This window comes from Neolamprologus brichardi, chromosome 17, assembly GCF_056152115.1.
Source record: "Neolamprologus brichardi isolate AB-2024 chromosome 17, ASM5615211v1, whole genome shotgun sequence".
Taxonomy (NCBI): domain Eukaryota; kingdom Metazoa; phylum Chordata; class Actinopteri; order Cichliformes; family Cichlidae; genus Neolamprologus; species Neolamprologus brichardi.
In genome coordinates, this window is record NC_142120.1 from 33,123,706 (window position 1) to 33,130,562 (window position 6,857).

The following is a 6,857-nucleotide window of genomic DNA, read 5'->3' on the forward strand; positions in this document are numbered from 1 at the left end:
TAAGAAAATGTTACTGAATTTCCTGATGGAAACTGTTATACTGAACGCGACTGACAGAAATCATCATAGGTATGCATGACATGTTTCAAAAGTAAATAAAGAAATCTTGCTGGGACATGTGAGCTATTATTAATTGAAATATATTTTATTTTATTTTATTTTATTTATCAGTAGCTATCTCCCCAGTCAAAAGAAATAAAAGCACCTGGATATCAGAACAATTTCGACTCTCACATCTGGAACCAGGCAAACACAAAAAAGCACAGAAGAGTGAGGCGTGTCTACATGTCTACATGTCAAAATCTGAGAGCCTCAGTCACTGAGTATATGAGTACCTGATGCCTAATTTTTCTATTTTGCTTTTCATAAGTACAGATATTTGCATCATGAAATGGTGCAGGAAAGGTACAAACTGGGGCATAAAAATGATCATAATGCAGGGAAACTAATGATCACTTTTTCCACCTTCTTCTCTGTACAATTAAACATGTTTATGATTGCAAACAGATATGTAGTTCGATGCAGCCTTATATAAAAGTATAAAAGCTGGAATCTGCATAATAAATAAATATAAGGGAACCACCTACAGAAGGTAAACCCCTGTATCAACAATAAATCCAGGGATACACATAAATGATTACTTTAATAAGACTTTATGTGTTAGGAGGTAGATGTAAGAGGATAAAAGTGATGCCTACAAAATGATGGATGGATGGAGAGAGTGTAGAGCAACGCTAAAGCCGAAGGCAGACTCTATCGCAATCAGACCCTGCTCTTAAATACACAAACCTTCAGCCACCTGCAGCTCAGACTCCGTTCTATAGTGTGCTACAGCCCTCTAGTGATTGTGTGTCATGCTGACTGAAAGTGTGCTGATACATCAGTCGTTTGGGTTCACTTGCTGGTTCTCTGCTGCAGCTTTTGTTATTGTGACAGTTAAACTTAACTGTTTTTCCCAGTGGACACTGCACAACAGCATTGAATATTATAAATAATATAAGATTCTGTTTTCCAGTAACAATCTGTCAAAGTGAATGTTAAATCCCTGCCCAGCTCAGCCTGTTCCGTTTGGAGTTCGCATGTTCTCCCTGTCCTTGAGTGGATTTTTTCTTCTGGCTTTTCCGACATACACATTGGGTTACTACAAACTACACCAGGGGTCCCCAACTAAAATAGCAGGAGGTCCACTACCTCTATCCTCCAATCAATTTGGAGTCTGAACATTTGAAAAGAACCAGCAAAAATTATTTTATTTTTATTTAACATTTAATTAACAATATAGATTTTTGTCTAATAACTATTGATCAATTATTCATATGCCCATTAAATCATCTGCTGAACAGAAAAGTGTAATCCAGTTCAAGTACTAGTATTAAACAAAAAACAATTTAACAATGAAATTATACAATAATCTTTACCACATGTACTGCATAAGAACCAACATTAAGGTGTCTTGATGCATGCTCAATCATCCAGGTAAGTAAATCCCAAAAAGTTGATTCTGTTCATCTGGATGTAGCGTTTTTAGTGCACTCTCAGAAATAGAGGTACAAGAGAAGAACATTTTTGTACCTATAGGTACATTTTTTTTAAATGTTCCCTTAAAATTCCTTTAAATCATGCTTTTTATTTGTTTTTGTTTCTAATGTCTCTGTAAAGCACTTTGAATCACCTTCCTGTTGAATTGTGCTATACAAATAAACTTGCCTTGCCTTGCCTAAAAGTACAATACTGGTCTTTAAAAGTCCAGAAATGCCCCTTTAAAGGTTCAATTTGAAATAAAGTACAAATCTGTACCATTTTGACCTGTACTGCAGTGACAGTGGCAGAATGTGGTAATAGGTCAGCATGGGAAAATCTGGATGGGCCTGGTTAATTGTAAAATTCATATGAGATGTGAGTGTGCTCATAAAAGCTACATGTTATAATCAAATCTGTTGGTCCTCTCCTCTGTACGTAAATTATCCTATGATGCAAAGAATATCTGTAACCTACCTTTGTGTAAATTATATTTAAAACACACACACACACACACACACACACACACACAATGACATGCAGGCACAACCAAATGATGTTTAAAAAAACTGGTCCATTTCCATTTGATTAAGTTCCAGTTATAATTTTTAATGTTTTAAATCTTGGTTGTAGCCTTCAAAAACGTGAAATCATTTTACTGTTATGTTTGGGCATTTACTTTTTCGCTTTTACTACATCCTAGAATTGTTCATTAATTGTGAGGTTTTTATGGAATTTGCAACATCAAGTTAAACAGAGGTTCTCTGGAAGTTAAAATGTCAAGCAGATTTTTATGTTGCGGTGACTACATTTTGTAAGTTACAAATATAGTTCGCCAAGACAGCATAACGGTTTCTAAACAACTGCGCATTAAAACCACAATGTTGTATTTTCATGTGTCAAGTTCGCAGCACGCATTAATCCCAAAGGCTGAAAAGCCAGCAGCGATGAGTGCTCCGCCTCCGCGCTGATGCAGAAAATGACTCTCTGGGGGTTATCGACAGAGGAGCTCCTTAAAAACAAATCCTGTTTTATAGCCACTCACGGTTTTGTTGAACATGAAATTGGTTATGCTGTTTTGAGTCAGTATTAGCTACAAAGCCATAGATGTAGAAATTTAAAAAAAAAAAAAATCCTCCTGACATAGAAACTGATTAAATGTGATAGTGTCTTTCTACAAGTGATTTTGAAGTATGGTTATGCAAGAAATAGGGTGTGAACATATTGCACCTGCTTACTTTGAAGAGTTAAGGTGTGGTATCAAACATAAGTTTGAGTGACTGAACAGTTTCACAGTAGGCATCCAAAGCTTGACTGAGTGAAACGTTGTTGTTTGGTAGCACAGTAGGGTCTCATTCATTCAGTGCACGTGGGAGCTGAATCTCAGGAATGGTGATCTCCTTTGATGGGCGGTGATTATGTGGTCCTATCCAGTCCACACCATAATCCTCATCAACCTGAAAGAGCATGCACATGTTTTAAATCTAAACTGAAGAGGTGTTTCCTGCAGCTGTTCCTAGATGGACTTAATGAGTCTGTCAGGGCCTATGTGAGTTGCTTAGGCATTGGCTACCAACTAATTATTCATTCACCCATTCTAGGTCAGGATTGGTTCTCTTCAGGTATAACAAATTTAACTTTGTTTAAAGTATTGCCATCTATACCTGACAGATGGGATAAAAGGAGAGAATGGCTTGGGAGACATTTCCACTTACAGGAGAAATATTTGGTACACCAACTTGCACAGTAGAAATAAACTCATCTCAACTACAGATAGCAGAGTTTTACATACAAGAACAAATATGGATCAAATAGTCATGTACCTGTGACAAATCTTGTCCCTCCTTTCTGTGCAGCAACCAGAGGTGCAGGGGTGAATGGTTGTTTGCTTTTGTGAGTCCGTGCTGACTCCTTGCTTCCTGGAATGACTGAAGATGATGTTGAATGTGATGCAAAAAGCATCTGTGCAGAGCAAACAAGTGAATTTTTTTTCACCAGGGTTGAGCAGTCCTTGAATCCCCAGCTGGGTGAAGATGTTTTCATATACATCCCTCCACAGGCGCTCAATGCTGATTTCCATCTATATGCCAAAGGTGATTTGCTGCTGATACACTGTACTGAAAACGCCTTGTAGTCTAACCGTCGCATCTTGACCCCTTCTGGATTGACTCGTCTCATTGAATCCATCAGTCGAAATCCTGATTAACAAACAGATAATGTCTTAGTACTAACTACAAAAAGACTGTATTGTAAACACTGTAACGCTTATGGGACAGATCTTCATTGTGTCAGGCAAGTATCCAGATGCTGTACAGATTTAGTGAGGAGAGAGAATCGTGTACAGATTGGTTCAAACAGGAACAAAACTGCATAACAATGATAAGAACATGCTAGTCATTTCTGATGCCTACATTAAAATATCACATCAAGGCCACACTGACACGTGCTTTCCAGGCCGGAAACTGGTGTTTGGATATTTTAACAATATCAGCTTACTTTGACTGTATATGCCTCTGGATCATAGATGTCCCATCATCATTCTGCAGTCGGAATTTGGGTGATGACGCTGAATGTCCAGCACTTTCGAATCCAAATCCACATCTCCAATACAGTTAACATCTAAACAATGCTGTGTACAGAATCACACAGGTGCTCAATTACAGCATAAACTTACCTTAGACCTTCCTCCGTCATTTTCCTCCTAATTGTGCTCGGAGACACAGAAAACATATCGGCAATTACCCCGATGGTTATCCCGGACAGCACTAAAGTCCTGAGTGCTGCACCGGGATTTCAAGACACAACATTTGAAGACCGTTCTTCCTCGGCGTATTCCAAACGAACACGGCCCAGATAGCAAGGAAACATTGAACAGATGTTGATTTTCCATCTGAACCATCAGAATCGTCAGGGTTGAAATGTCAACACAAATCCAATGTTGAAACAACACTGAAATACTGATGAAACCGCTTACAGCTGCTACCACTTGGACTATTCCATAGCCCCCCCTCTCACAGTGGTACATCCCTTCAGGTAACCATTGTCTTGTACAGTAGAGCGGGACATTAGATTTACTCTCAGCGGAATTGACCGGAGAAGGCATCAGTTCATGCACTGCACTGGCCTGCACCACGATTAATATAAGGTAAGAATGAATGACTTTTGTTCTATTCGTTATTTCCACGGTTGCATTTGAATAACAGTAAAAAAACAAACAAACTTGTTAATGTAAAGTTTCGGACAAAATGTGGGAGCCCGAAATTGTGTCTACTTTCATCTTACAATCCGGCAACAAATAAATTGCACTGCGAACAAAGTCAACAAAGAAAACATTTTCGTTTCATACTTTTCCGTTATATTCCCTTACAAAGCTAGCTTAACGCTTCGAGGGTTCCTTTGTTCTTGCCGTCGCCTCGGCGCTTGACCCGGACTTTCGCTCTGTAGTTGCTTTTTAGCATAGTACTACAAAAAATTGTAAATCTGTGATATATGATTGATAAACGTAAAGGTAACTGTATAAATGTGTTCAATGACTTTGTTACTTTTAATGATTGGAGAGCACCCGCTTTGATTCGCACTCAATTCAAACTTTACGTTGCACGCTCACCTAACTTTACGTTGCACGCTCACCTAACTTTACGTTGCACGCTCACCTAACTTTACGTTGCACGCTCACCTAACTTTACGATGCACGCTCACCTACCTTGCGTTTGCACCTTTTGTCCACACGTAAACTACGTTTTATTATTTATATATTAGTTTTTCGCCTCTCACTGCTTAAGCCATTAATCTTTCTGGAATTGTTTTTTTAAACAGATGCGACCTCACAAAAGATATTAGCTATGCTGTCAGACCTGACGACAGCTGTTAACGAACTCCGTGAGGAGGTCAGAGCCATCCGCCATCCCTGCTGCAATGAATCGGTAGATGCTGGGGTATTGCCTCTGGATTTGCCCTTGCACAACATTGAGGAGCTAAACAATGCAGAGGCAGCTCTTCAATCATAAGAGGCAAATAAGGCAATGGTAAGTATATAAAGGTTATGTACACTTTGTAACTATAAAGTGTAATAGCTGTCAGATGTGATTTAAATACATAACAACGGCCTGTTGATTAAACACACAAGCACTTGCATACACATTTAAGACATGAGACACGCTAATTCCATCTCTTAAAATGTGTCTATAGGTGAGACGCTTTGCCTTGATTGGAGGGACCACACTGGAGGTGCGAGTCCGCCGTGTAATGGCTTATGCCATTACAAACGAGCTGGCCTCGGTACTCAACTGGGCAGGGAAAAAAACCAAGGACCAGACAAAGCAAAAAATGGCATTTAAAGATACAGCGCTCTGCAAATGCATATATGGTGGTAAGTTTTACAGTTTTTTTGCTATATTACTTTGTCTTTCTTAATAACAAGACTTTCATGTCCGGTTAATCTGGAGATGGAGTCTTTGGTCTTTGGCTTGTTTAGTCCTCGGGTTGTAGTTGTACAGCCCGAGGACCCCATGTTTATTTTGTTTTAAAGGATACACGGCACACCATGCTAAGACTTATCACTTATCACAGCTCATAGCTCTTTGGGAATCAAATGCGGCAGTTTGCAGATTTACGCCTGGTGACTTTCATGTTTATCAGCCTAGGAGTTTACATACTTTCTCCCCGCTGAAGACAGTTAACAAGAGCTTATTCATGTGCTCTAATTCACTTTTTTTGTTTGTGTGTGTATTTTTTTCCTAGATGGCCTGACGCAGCAGTTAGGGGCAAACTCTATGTCCAAGTTTGTCTTTGCACAAGCAGTGCAGAAATGGCTCCGATACGCCCCAGATCGTACGGGTATGGGTGGTGCAGGACGCACATCATGTATCCCCATCCCAGAGTAAAAAATTACAAACTTCTGTGAAACATATAAATGTAAATAGGAAACTGTCTTTTAATAAAGTATTTAGCAAACGAAACACGCCTATTGACCTTTTTTTGTTTATTTTTTTTCTCTGTTACATCACATGCAATGCTTTCTTATTTTAGGATATTAATATTGACATGATACATTGTGAGACATTTGTTGTTGTTTTTTTTTTATAAAGGGTGTCCAATTTGAGGAATAAGTACAATTATGTGTTTAGGTGGTTTAAGTATTGATGGAAACATGCAGTAGTTTAGTATTGGTTAAAATACTTATAAAGAAAGGTAGATTTCCAGTCATGATTTAACTGTTGTTTTAATAAAAAGCAACTGTGCGAAAGAGGTGGAAAATCAACACCATAGCTCAACAGTGTTTCAATATCAGAATCTGACATTGTTTCAATGTCAGGTTTCAACATTGATTCAACATCAAA

General features: G+C 38.6%; 2 long non-coding RNA genes across 2 annotated transcripts; one reads left to right on the forward strand and one right to left on the reverse strand.

Moving 5' to 3' along the window:
* Positions 1-2,754: 2,754 nt before the first annotated feature.
* Positions 2,755-4,341, reverse strand: LOC118456086 (uncharacterized). Its single transcript, XR_015716715.1, has 3 exons — positions 4,193-4,341; positions 3,342-3,716; positions 2,755-2,975 (listed from the first exon to the last, which is right to left on the reverse strand). It is a non-coding gene; the product is annotated as an uncharacterized LOC118456086 (long non-coding RNA).
* Positions 4,342-4,422: 81 nt separating this feature from the next.
* Positions 4,423-6,343, forward strand: LOC148097993 (uncharacterized). Its single transcript, XR_015716714.1, has 4 exons — positions 4,423-4,663; positions 5,335-5,543; positions 5,707-5,887; positions 6,259-6,343. It is a non-coding gene; the product is annotated as an uncharacterized LOC148097993 (long non-coding RNA).
* Positions 6,344-6,857: the final 514 nt, after the last annotated feature.